This window comes from Pygoscelis adeliae, unplaced genomic scaffold (genome assembly GCF_000699105.1).
Source record: "Pygoscelis adeliae isolate BGI_AS28 unplaced genomic scaffold, ASM69910v1 Scaffold377, whole genome shotgun sequence".
Taxonomy (NCBI): Eukaryota; Metazoa; Chordata; class Aves; order Sphenisciformes; family Spheniscidae; genus Pygoscelis; species Pygoscelis adeliae.
In genome coordinates this window covers 988475-1002118 of record NW_008825210.1, presented here as the reverse complement: position 1 = coordinate 1002118, position 13644 = coordinate 988475, and positions in this window count along the sequence as shown.

Sequence of the window (13644 nt, the reverse complement as noted above, 5' to 3'; positions counted from 1 at the left end):
GGATCTTGGCTTATTATAGCAATTGGCACAGAGTCATCCTTATCAGCTAGCACATTAATCTTAATTAACAAATCGACAGCAACAGTTCCTCCCTGAAGCTCCCCTGAGCATTCGCAGCCTTTGCAGCGCCACCGTTCCAGCATCAGCGCCATTCCCGCCGCAGGGAAGAAGGCCAAATCCTGCACAAAACTGGAGCGGCTCTGCTGGCTCCAGCCCTCCAACCGCTCTCCCGGGAGGCCCCGCTGTACCCAGCCGAGAGCCCAGAATCACATCCCCCCATAGCTGGGACCAGGAGCATCCTCCTCTCCATCCCAGCACCCCAGGACCTGTTTTTGGCTGTGATGTAGCACCCACCGTCCCCGAGCTGCCCCACCTCCTTCGTCCGGGGACAGGCCGTGGAGAGGGTTTCCCTCCTGCGTGTTTGCATGTTTCTAGAAAGGAGGATTTTTTTTTTTGGGGGGGGGGGGGCAAAACCAAACTAGATGATCTATGAAAATGTGGTAAGATCACTCTAAATCAAACCCGACCAGCAGGGCCCCCTCACCTTCTGCTCCCTGCCGCTGTCAGGGCTGGAAAATAGGTGCTGACTGTCCCAGGATCGATTCACACCCTTGTGCCTAGAGCTGATCAGCTCTTCATGCACGAATAGCACTAACGGCTGAGAGCTCCAGCAACAGTGACCCAGGCTTGCATGGGACCACACACCCCACGTCCCTGCCACTGGCCAGGGGGCACGGGTGGACCCCTGGACTGGGGCCCCGGGGCAGTACAGCTCCAAGCAAGCCTTAGTCCAAAGAAGCAAAAGCTCTAACTGGGTGCATATGAGTAAAGAGAAGCAATGAAATGGCTGAGGCTCCATCGCAGGCAAGAAAACTAACAGCCCTGGCTGCTGTGGTGTGAATTTAGGGCACAGTCATTATTGCCAGGTAATTAAAGGGCACAGAGACAGTATCCATCGTGCCTCATCTAAGGACTGCCCAGGTCAGATGCAAAGCCAAGACAGCTCAGACTTGGCAGAGCTCAGAGGAGAATGTCATTTTTTTCTAGTAAAAACAACAAAAAAAACCCCAAAAAAACAACAAAAAAACCCAATTCCTTTGTCCAGGTCAGCAAATCCCATCAGCTCTGCCCGGACTGGAGCCGCACACACCACAGCTGAAGGAAGTGGTAAAGCAGCACATTTCCCAGAGGAGCAGGAAAGATTACCCCCATTTTGCAAAGACTGGGCCCCAGCTGCCCGGGGTCGGGCAGCGTCGGACGCTGGCATGCACAGCCGCAGCAGCAGCCTCGGAGGACCAAAATCATGACCGTAGTGATCAGCACACTGGAGCCGTCTGAATAAACACTGTTAATTCACTAAGGAAAGCATTCCCGGGATTGCGAGTGGCCGCTCCGCACCCTCACCCCCCTCCCTTTGCGTGTCACCGCACTAAACCCTTGTGTGCGGCGGCAGCCAGGATTAGGGACCCGTTGCTTAACCAAGGGTCTCCGGGGGGGTCGTTTTGCTGCCTTGCTTCTTGGCACGGGGCTGGAGCCAAACCTGGGGTGTCTGAAGGACACCCCACATAACCAGCCAGGTTTGCTGCCAACATCAGAGGGTTAGGCAGGGCCGTGGGGACAGGCAGGGGAGGCAGTTTCATTGGAGGGTAACTCAGACCTTGCCATATTGCTTTCAACTCCTCATTATTCCCCTTTTCCTCTTGGCAGCCCAAGGCAGGGCTGAGAAAGCAGAGCCAGAAGCTTGCTGGAAGAGTCGCTTTATGGCACGTTACTTCAGCTCAACACTCAAAACGGAGCCAGAAGGTATAACCCCAGGGACGGAGGCTCCAGACCTGCAACAGGGTCCCTGCGGGTTTGGAGAAGCTGAATCTGGGGTGTTAAATTGGAGGCTTAGACCCGAGATGAAGTTATACCATCTTAACGGGCTGGCACAAACAAGCGGAGGTGCGGAGCCCCCTCTGCCCGGTGCAAACCGGTGGTGACGGGCGGTGATGTGCTCCTGCATCCCAGCGCCAGGCTGGGAGCACAGCCCTGACTCCCTTCCGCTCCCAAGTCCTTGAAGAAGGAAGGCTTTTTAGTTCACCTTACGCCCATTGTTTTACTAAATAAACATGCATTAATCCTTTAAGACAATTTTGCAACCAAACAAGAATTTCATTTTCTTAAAGCCATAATGTTACAGCACAGCTTAAGGTCCAAATATTTTAAAAATATGAACCTGAAGTTCAACTTCTCCATTTGTGCAGATGCTACCAGAAAAGCAGCCTGGTTTTCAGAAGTTCCTTCCAGGGGATGCTCAGTATTTGCAGAAGTTAGACCACCATGGGGCAAAGAGGTTAGCTCCAGGCAGTGACTTCTGAAAGCACTGACCTAAGTGTTTTTCTGACATGGGGGGGGGGAATCCATCTCAGCTGAAATACCAAGGCTTTAAAAATTAGTTGCTGCTCACGTGCAGTAGCTCTTGTTATTAAAAACACCATAAAAGTTTTACTGTGCTGACTTAGGGTGCACGTAAAGAACCTAGCTTGTCTTGACAGACCATAAAGGAACTTTTATGACCTATTGGGTCAATGATTTGCAAAGAAGGATTTACGCTGCCGTCCAGGGCTGGGATGCACTGCTGCAGGAGGAACACACCAAAATGGTGTGCAGGCCTGAGAGGTGGACCTGCTATGGTTTGGCTGGGTAAACAACATGTATATCCAGCATGACTATGTGTTTCAGCATACCTGCTTGTTATATAGATTGTGTTAACTCAGAAGGGCACAGGATTATGTGCTGAGTGGATTTAACCGATCAACCTTTATCATTTTGGGGTCACAAGCGGAGCTTTAGAAGGAAAAAAAAAAAAACCTTACCTGTGCATCAGTTCAGTTCTCCCCCAGGGCTAAAGCTTTGGAAACTCAGGCTGAATCCCCAGTGTTGCAATTGCTTTATCTTCTGTTGCAAGATGTCAGGAAAACATCAGCTTCACTGGTCCAAGGTTCAGTCTCAACACACTGCTGGAGTAACTCAAGGAAGAAGAGGACCTGACTCAGTGTAATGATATTATCTCGGAATGATGCTGCCAGGTCTGTTCAGGACAGATGAAATGGTGCAAAGGAAAGCCCCGCCACGCTGGCAGCCTCGTACCAGCGTCAGGGCTTGTTTACCTTTACAAAGCACCAGCATCCACGGACACGCACAAGGACAGAGCATTGCAGCTGCAAGCAAAGAGCTAGTGAAATCCAAATATGCGGTGCACCTCCAGCCGTAGAGACTGGTGAGAGGGGCCCAGGCCCACCTGCGAGTGACTGAAGCTGCCCTGGAAAAGGGACTAAACTCAACTGCCACCCTCCTGGGGCAGCACGACCAGCCGCACAGCCGCTGCTCTCCCTGGCTAGCACAGCCCACGTCACCCTGGTCCCCTCCGCGGCTTTTGGCTGACCCCCAGCCCAGGCTCGGCTGCCCAAATTCATTGTGGGTGTTGGAGCCATCCCCCAGGGCTGGGCAGTCACTGGGACAGTAGCCAAGAGCACCCAACCCTGTCCCCACCAAGGGCGCGCTCGGCTGGCGCCAGCGATCCCCCCGCCCCGGCAGAGGACGGAGCAGGATGATGCCTGGCAGATGCAGACCTCCGGGGAGCTGCGCTCCAGAGCCCAGCACCTGCAGGAGGGAGACCGCAGCCCGGAAAGATCAAACGCTTCAAACGTTTCTCTCCCAAGCACTGGCGTGGGCTGAAAGGAAAACTAGTAGAGTCTTTTTAAGTGCTGGAGGGTGCTTTTAAGCTGCAGGTGGTGCTGCTCCCTGGGGCAACGGCCAGAGGGTCTCTGAGGGATGAGGAGCTCCTTCAGCCTCGGCTCACTCGGGCATCTGTGCCTCTGTGGGGATGCTCGTGCAGGTCAAACATGCAAAGCTGGCCGGGACCCTTCAAGCCTCCCCCAAGGAGCAGCACCCACCTTCCTCCTCAAGCTCCTGGCCCCATCTGTATGGTCAGCATCGTGGGTATTGAGGTGGCTGCACCCTGCAGAATTCCTTCCCCAAAGCCCTTTTCCTTCGGCCCTCGACATCCAGATGGATTGAACCAGATTCACTGCACACATGGCAACCAAATGAAATGGTTTCTTTGGCAACAATAACGAAAGCTCAGAAAAAATTTTGCTTTCTGTCTCATGCAACTTCAGCAGCCCAGGTAACGCAGACCGGGAAGCAGAGAAACTGCAAGCATCTCACTTGAATTACTGCCTCTGATAGGAATCAGACATGCACTCCAGCATGTCTGCTGCACGTTTATTTATTTATTTGCGGGCTGATTGATTTAAAGACTCCCTATTGCCTGAGCAGCAGCATGGCACAATAATTCACTTGATCTCTGATTTATATTTCATGTTGAAGTGAAGCAGGATGCTCCTGCCCAGCACAAGACTAAGCTGTATATGCCAATACCATGCTCGGCAGCTTCAGAGAACCTGGGCATGTACAGAGTAAAAGCCAAGGCTGCAGAAGGGAGTAAGCACAAGATAAAAGCATCCAAACCTGCACGGCCAGGTTCACAAAACAAAACAGGGACTTGCAGATCCCGGTCCCTATTTGCCCCCTCGCACCATGCTCAGTCCCAAGCTGCGTTTTCCAGCCAGGATCCATCCTGTCTCACCCTCTGCCCAAACGGCTCCCCTTGCCCAGCAGCTCCAAAGCAATCCAGGGGTCAGCGATGTTCAGCCCTGAGCTCTTCAGCCTTTTCGGGGCACTATGCTGGAAGGCTTCTAGCCTTTTGCAGCTCAGCAGGAGAGAGCACAAGGGCTAAGGTATCCCCCACGACACCTACAGTTTTGGCTTGCAGTGGGCCATAGATTTCCTATTTGACCTTAAGCCAACTACCCCCAGGAGCTCCGGCTGCAGCGAGTGAGGTAATTGCACCTAATTAAGTCCCTCTGCACTTCTGTCTCCCATATGGGGAAAGGGGTCAAAGCACTCCCCACCGTACTGCAAAGGCAAGAGGGCCCCCAGGGAGGGTGAGACAAGAGGGGTCTCCTGGACTGGAGGAGAGACCTCCCCCACTTACCCCCTGCCAGCATCACCCTTCCCCTGCGGCCCCTCAGAGACGTCCCCGGGTACCTGTCGCTCCGAGCAGAGAGGCAGGAACCTGTGAATCCCATGGGAGAAAGGGCCGGCAGTGACCTCCCTGTGTCCTGTCACCCACAGGGTGCCAGGGGCTGCAGGCACCTCCAGGTGCTTCGCTTCCACACTGGTGGTATTAAAAATAGATATAAGCTATTTCAAACATTTCTCCCTCCTTTTTACAGAAATGGTTACACGGAGCAGAGTTAAGATCTGCTATTCTCTGCTCTGCTTCCCACTTGGAAATACCCTCTAGAATTTAAGGGGGATAAAAATAGTAGCATTCAACAGGAATAGGAGCGAGCTCTTCAGAAGGTACCACAATCACGCAGAGCCGGAGCCCAAGCCCTTAGCCGCCGTGAATAGCGCTGCTAGCTGATCTCCTTCAAAGTATTGTTGAATGAGGTCTTAGCCTCATAATTTAAGGGGATGAAGTCCTTCCTAAGGTTGTGAAGATTTGGGCTTTCCAGATCTATTATTTTATATTAACTTCTCCTGGGCAGCCTAATTAGATGAGGGGGCAAGGGCTGTTCCCTCTTTCCCCCATTATCCAGGGCCCTTTCTCCCCCCATAAGAGATTTTATTTGTGCTGCACGAAAGATTTATCAACTGCCTTTATAGCCCTCCCTGCACTAAATCACATTCCTAATGGATAGCCTGAGGTAAGAACACCACTGTTTATTTTATTATTTTTTTTAATCCATTGAATAGCACAGCTACGTGCACAGAGAGCTGGCAGGCTGAGCTCTGCCTCCCCCTCCTCCCGAGGCAGCACAGTTTTAAGACTCCCAAATGGCATTACTTGCACTGGCCAAAAATCACAAGACGCAGCTTGTAAAAGCCGCAGCAGGAGCATCTCAAGGTCCAAACACTCATGACAACCCAGGGATGGCCGAGGCGGAGAGACAGCCTCCCCGGCTCACCCTCCGCTTTGAGGGGGAATTCACAGTGGTGTCACCAGCTCCCGGCTCCCAAGTCTCTGTCCCCGCAGGAACAGATGACCTCCGCCTTTGCCAGTGACTTGGAAGTCATCCATATGCAAAGGTTAAGTTAAAAAAATCTCCACCATTTACCCTAGTCCAGATGTTAAGAGTATGGTCGTTAGTGCCAGATAAAGGAGAGGGGAAAAAAAAGAAACCAAACTCACTTAAATCCAGTGATATTTGAGATCCGCTCCACCATCCCAGCTTTCAGGAACGCCAGCACCCTTTTGGCAAACACAACTTGCAGGAGAACCCCTTAAGCACCAGAAAAGTCATTAATTCACTACGAATAAGCTGTTAATCTGCTGTTGGGAAAACATCTCCCATTGTCCAGCAGGGCCAGGCGCAGACCCCCTTCTCACACAGAGAAGTAACTCCTAACCATGTGTAAAATACAATAGTCAACACATCAGCAAGAATAACTCGAGTGGCTCATTACAGGCTCCTCCTCGAGACTAGGGCTGATGGCGGTCTAGCTTCTCCTGGTTTCACCCAGGAGACCAGGGGTCTAAGGGCTGCACGTCCTGCTCCTTCCAGCTCCTGCTCCTCAGCCAGTGTACAGATTTGGGATGGAAAGGGACCACTCACCTGCAGTCCTCCTTCAGCTAAAAAGCTTTTCTCTACTGGTTACAGCTGTCTGGCTGACAGGCAGAGCACAGCAAGCCCACTACACCTAGCTCAGGGGAATCACCATCTCTACAAGAGTGTGTATTGGCTCGTCGCTGCCTTCATCTCCATCCATGCCCGCTGCCCAGCCAGTCCTGACCCCCGTGCTTTGCATGGGGCACATCAGGACTGCAGCCCGCGCATCCCCCAGCCGCTCCACAGGCAGGGGAATCGCAGAGTCGCCTCCCAGTTGTTCTAACTCATCACCTTTAACTTGATCTTTTGACTGATTAAGCCTTTTGGCATATAGATCTGTGGGATTTATAACTTTTCAAGAAGGAAAAAATGATAATTGGCATCTCTAATAGGACTTGCAAGAGGATAGATGGGCCCAGAAGGGCCCAAAAGCATAGCTGGTCCTGCTCGGTATGACAAACTGGTGCAGAAAACAAGTGTAAAGGTTGGCAAATCTGTGGGCGAGGGGTGGCCAGCGGGGCCATCTCCCCAAGCCTGCTCCACGATTGCTGGAGCAACACAGCAGCATGGAGCCGCTGAATTCAGGCTCCTCTCCTGCTGCTTCAGAAGGAGCCCTGCTGGTGCTGCAAAGGCCAAGGGAATGGCAGACCCTCCTGGGAGCAGCGGGAAGGTGGAGGCAGCCAACACAGACAGCAGCCGGCGCTGAGTCAGAGCCACCAGCCTGCACGCAATTCCCAAAACCCGGCACCCCCGGCAGCCGCGCTGTACACCCGTCTCTCCCACCAACCCCCCCAAGATTTCTCCCCCTCTGAGTGTCATCACAATTTGGGAGCGTTTGCAATCAGGGAAGTTTCCCATCACTCATTTTTCCCCGTGCCATTGTACTGTAGCGACTCCCAATTAGATCGCTGTCAGAGGCTGTCACACACCCATCACGCCCCGTGCTGCGGCAGCAATTCAGCTCCTCAGGAATCACCATATTCCTTTTCCAGGGAGCGTTTCCGCAACTCCAGTCCACATTTTCCTTCCTTAACTTCACACCAACAAAACTTCGGTTGAATAAGGAGAACAATAGGAGCAGCTAAATCCATCCCCCCATCTCCTGGTAGCAAGCACAAATCCTGGACTTGCAGGGATGCTGCCAGGCTTTCCACGGGCTCTCTGCTATCAGGCTTGTTAATGGCTGGATGCAGCCCTAGCCCTCGGCCAAAGCCTCAACCTCTCACAAAGGCTGCGCAGAGAGATCTGGAGATTGCAGAGGATTCTCCTCGCTGGGAATGAAGAACAGGCACACGTGCACGTCAGAAATGTTGAAAGATGCAAGTCATTTGGTCCTGGGCGGAGGCACCCGCTGGGCTTCCCCCGGCTGCAAAGCAGCTTCTCCATCCAGGCTCCGCGAGCCTCTTCCAACAGCCGTTGGGAGGCTCGAGGCTGACGGACAGCTCTTCAAATCTGGGAAAAAATCTGGATGTATAAATAAACTGACCCTCCCAGAGAGTAGCATCAGCCTCGAGCCCTAACCAGGTTCCCCCTGCCGCTCCATAATTTTGTCTTTCTTGGATCAGAAAGAAATGAGTTCAATGGGAAGCTACGTTTTTCTTGCCCTTTCTTCATCTTGTTTTTATAAACCCCATTGGGAAGTAAAGCATATGAACAGAGCCAGCCAGCCTACTTGCTGCTGAAGTCAATTTGCAGAGTAAGACAGTAATAACCACCTAAAAGGGGTGGGAGGGATTGTCGGCCCTATTTATACTTGGCTTATGCTGGCAATTCCTCAAGAGAGTCAACAAGAGAGTAAACCCCTATTAGAGACAACTTTTGACAAGTCATGATTTTAAACTTCACCACATCTTTAGCCTGTCACATAGAATATCTCTACAACCTATGTAAAATCTAACATATATATATTTAAGATTATATATTATAGATTATATGTATTAGGTATTAATTTCTGGGTGAAGGCAGAATTAAAATCTCAGTGGCTCTCCTGCTTCTGTACACTACTCTGAGCTTTAATCCCTCCTAAAATACACATACAAACGTGGAAAACTCCTTCTGCCAGCTCCACGCCAAACCTCCCAGGCAACATGAATCATACAGCCCCGACAGCACAGCTTGAGGAGGAACAAAAATCAGCTTTATTCATTCCCATTCTTCTTACCTGGGCAAGCATGTGCCGTTTCTGCAGCATGCCGGCTTCCTCCTGCTCACAGGAGTATTTCGTACCCAAATTCAGCTCCCAAACTTGTTTTTTTTCCAACGCTTGAGAGCAGCTTAAACACTTCAGACCTTCTCCCTCCAACTCCGGCCAGCTCCAGTAGCTGTGGCCAATTAATACTTCCTAAAAGCTTTTGATGCGATGTTATCAAGTGTGTACTACACTGGGAATTTCATGGTATTTAAGCGAACGCTATCGGCATTACAGGCTTTGAACGCCTCTGCCTCACCTGCTGGCAGGAGGAAGGGAGGATTGCCAAAGCAGGGGAGGGCGAGCAACGGGGATCCTCACACCGTAACTTCCTAGTAGTTACTGTGCAGTTTTAAGTCCTTCTCAGAATGGTTTTGGAGAAGAGGCGATCTGCATGCTGGAACGGCCTCTCAAGTACGCCGGAACAGTTTTGACAACTCCTAATGCTTAAAAAAAAAAAAAGAAGCTGGAAAAAACTAGAAATGTTAGAAAGTCATGAAATCTTCAGGATCCTGGAAATAATAAATAGTCATGGTGGAGAGTAATTTCTCTTCTTTTTTTTTTTTTGGTATGGAGACGTAGAGAACAAAGAAGTATTTGTTTCTTGATTCCTCATCTAGGAAGCATAACTGGCTCGTGCCTTCTGTGTTTCCTATGCAGCCAGGGCTGCCAGATCATTTACTGCTCTGCGAAAAGCGATCCCCATTTGAGGAGCAACAGGGGACTTCAGGCAAGTACTGCAAGATTTGCAGTACGACGAGACCTGGCTGCAGGAAAACACTATTTTCTAGCTTCAATATTAATATTAGGTGAAGACCAGAGTTAGGTAGAGAGTGCTCTTCACCATTGCAAGCTTCCATGCTATGCCATAGGAGAGTTTTGCAGAGTGGGTAATTGCGCTGGTGTGGCTTGAAATGCTTTGATTAGGAATTTCTAAAACAGCCTTTTGATGCTATTGCTGGTTTCTGCATGCAGCTTCTGCACTGCAGATATCTACATCAGCAATGAGAAAACACTGTAGAAGTTTCCAATGTCTTCCTATTAGACGGGTTCAGCCAGGATCAGCATTAGCCTCAACCCTGTCAAGAAAAGGGCTCCATACAAATACCAAGCCATCAGCCATCATAAGGCGGAAAATGGCAAACAAGCCTCGCTGCACCTTCCACAGCAAGAGCAAAAAGACAAGCAAGACTCATGCACATAAATATTCCAGAAAGAAACAACCAAGAGAAAGTAGGTGGAAAGACCTGACATTTCTCTGTCCTTACTACAACTAGAAAAGCCATGAAGGAATCCAGGTGTTGCAAATCGCAGCCGTTCTCCCTCCTTCCAGATCCTGCTGGTTTTCCACAAGCGATCAGGCCACGCTGGCTACGCTGTGGCTCCCAGTCCTCCCTTTGAAAGGCTTCGAACCACACTCAGGCTCCGTGCTCGAGAGTCTACACAGCCACGACATCCGCCCCACGAAACCCAGATTGCCAGGGAGCACCGGGAGGGGATTGTAAGAAAATAGCAAACAGCAAACAGCAAATGCATTAAATGCAATCTCTACCACGCTTGTGTACTTAATTTCTTTTTTGGGGGGCAAAGGGAAAGAAGCACAGAGAAAAAGAAGAAAAAAAGGTTTGCAAAACAAGGATTCATGTTGGGAAACCTACATACTAGGGGTTTTTAGGGGTTTTGGTGGGGTTTTGTTTGAGGTTTGTTTAGTTTTTTTAGCTTTTCAGTTTGTGAATCACAAGTGAAGTTTCACAGCTCTGCTCTCTTTAAAACATCATAGATTCAGGTTTACCTTTAAACAACCAAATAAATGGGGCTGCAGCAGTCCATCCAACCTGCTGCAAGGCAAGACACTTGCTGGAAGCCAAACATTTGCACCCTGGAGGAATCCACACTCAAAACCACAAGCGCAGCAATGCATCGTCTTCATACCCCTCTCCTCCAGTAAGCGGCACCCAGTTTTCCAGCCGGTTTTTGGGGGGTTGGCTTTTTTTTTTTGGGTCATGCAAACAAGGAAAGATGGGCAGTAGCTCTGCAATCGCAAATGCAATTTCTTCTTGATGTAGCTGCCTCCATGAGATGGGAAGGAGTTTGCCCACCGTCGGGATCCAAACACAAGCCCTGTCTCAGGGCACTTTGCTGACTCAGCACGGCACTCCGCGTCTGGCAGGTGAGGAACACGTACAGTCCCTGCCATGGGTTCCTAAAGCTCCTTCCACACTGCACAATGTTAGCATCTTCTCATTTTAATTGCCCCCAAACCGCTGCGTGAAGGAGGTATGTTCAGATTTAAATAAAAAGTTTAAAAAATTAGCTGACACGAGCCTTACAGAGGAGAGGGCTTTTTCTTCTCTCTCCCAGTGATGCGAGTGGATGCTGATTTTTATAACACCTTCAAGTCTTAAAACAATTGACAGTTTAGCCCAGAAAATTTACAAAACCCAAAGGAGCCATGAACTAGAGCTCCCCATCCCCATCTCCCCAGCTCTTTCTGCACTCCCTATAGGTACCAAACGCAAACCTTTCAACACAACACGTAAGTGCAGTACATACCTTAAGTCCAGTACGTACCTTGAAGCAGCCTCAGGTGCCCTTATCCTGCAGCCTTCACTCTCCTTCCCCCGCGGCAGGGCCGACTCCGCAGCTCCACCACCCAACATGGGTCTCGGCTCACGTCGCTCCGAGGCAAGGGATTTCCAGGAGACTGGTCAACCAAAATCCCGGTGAAGTGGTGAGTGGGCAGGCTCGGCGGGGACCAGCGCTGCCATGGAAATAGTTTGCTGGCTCCATTCAAGCCTCCACCTGGTGATGAAGGAGGTGGATGCTGACGAAGATGAAGCGCGTCTCCTCCACTCCCCGCAGCTCTTGCTGCTTTGCCCAGGCGGCTGCTCCGGCACCTTCGGCTGGTTGCAGATCGAGGACGGGGACCGTACACTCTTCGAGGCAAGGACTGTTTCTCTACTCACTCGTCCAGCATGCCAAGCAAGTGCTTTTCGGGTCTGTAGAACAACCGCTACCTTTCCTGTTTCTTCTTATTCTTGGCACAAAGGATTTTGAATCATTTCCAACTGAGGTTAAAAGCATTTAAGAGTCTGTTTGCACAGTGGTTTTTTTAAAGCGACCTCTAGTTGTAACACACACTTCCCCCCGCATACACAAAAATATCCAAATAGCTTTTAGTTTAGTAGCTGTCCTCATATTCCTGAGGAAAAACTGTATCAAGATTTTTTTTTTTTCCCCCTTTGCATTTTACCTATTGCTTGGTTTTCAAATTTCAACTTTGTATTTGAACAGTTACGTCGCACATCTCCCATCTCAGGCGGGGGAAAAGTATGAACTAGAAAGAGCACAGTAATTCACATCACCTTGTTTCCTAGGCAGAGGACTAAAATACTGCTTACAAAATACCATTATTTTTACACTACAAAAATACAATTAGGCTCTCAATTAAATTTTATTAATTTTACTCGTGGGACTTTGTTAGCACGAGACAGCCGAAGGAACTCCCGAGGGCTCTCACTAAAATCCTTTGCACTAAGCCTCACCATTTCGGCAGCTACAGAAAAGGGAAAAAATGATTATTTCAAAGTACCAGAACCCAAATTCTGCAGACACATCCGCCACAAGCTTTCTGTATGTCTTTAGTCCCAGGGAACAAACTGGACTTACTCACTTGACTGAAGTTTTCTACGCGCACAACCCTGCGTTTGCAGAAGTGGGGTGCTCAAGCGGTGGCTCACGGACAAGACGTACAGACTGACAAACTGCTCCAACAACAGGACACTCTGCTTTTCTGAATACTGGCATCTCCCAAAAAAGAGAGCTTTCAGATTTAATTAAATTTTACTATTTTATTTGTGAAAAAACTACAAGCAGAATTCATAAATAGACATTTCTATTTAAAGCAGGAAAATGATAAAGTGGCTTCTAATAACAGTCGTGCACATGCCAGTAACAGGAATATATTAACATCTTTTATTTGCTAGACAAAGAGCAGTGTCCAATATAAATTTCCCGAAAACATTTAAGACCTGTGAATTTCTGACCAGTTCACAAAACCACCATTGACACTTTAGCATGAAGATTAAAACAAACCTAACAGGACTGTCAGCTCTAAAGACTTTACAGAGCGGAAAAACTTTCAAAAGCGTTATACAAGCTGTCTTTCTGGGCAAATGAAAAATATAGCTCGTATAATACATTAACATAAAAATCCACAAGATAAGATTATGTTTTGACATACTTAAACAAGCATTCTATATTTGTCTCCAACAAACAAAGCTAAGGAAATAATGTAACCATCTTTACACAGTAAATTAAGGTTACAAGTCATACACAAGAACAGAACTGCTTGCGCATTAAAAACTGTTCAGCTCCATTGTCATACTCTAAATGTTGGCTCTTAAAACCATTCGGTTACATACAAGCAAAGGTTATTATATAGTCAGCAATTAATAAATTTTCAATAATTTAAGTTTACGGTAGAGCTTAAAAAAGTAGACTGAGAATGATCTTGGTAAGGCAGGTGAAAACATCTCAGTGGAAATAAACTCACGGAAGCTGCTGCCAAATTTTCGATCTGTCCGATTTGAAACAAGCAAAGTGTTCCAATTAAAATAAATAGCCTGGTGGTGTAAAACGCTGTCATTTCTCCTTTGCAGAACTATGTCAAACTGAGCGAGTCAGGCAAGCTGTGTTGGTGTCTCTGTGTGTGTGTGTGTGTCTGTGTAAGAGTTGAAACTTCGCAAACGTAACACTGTGCTTTACTTACCTGCTTTCTGTGCCACTGAACAC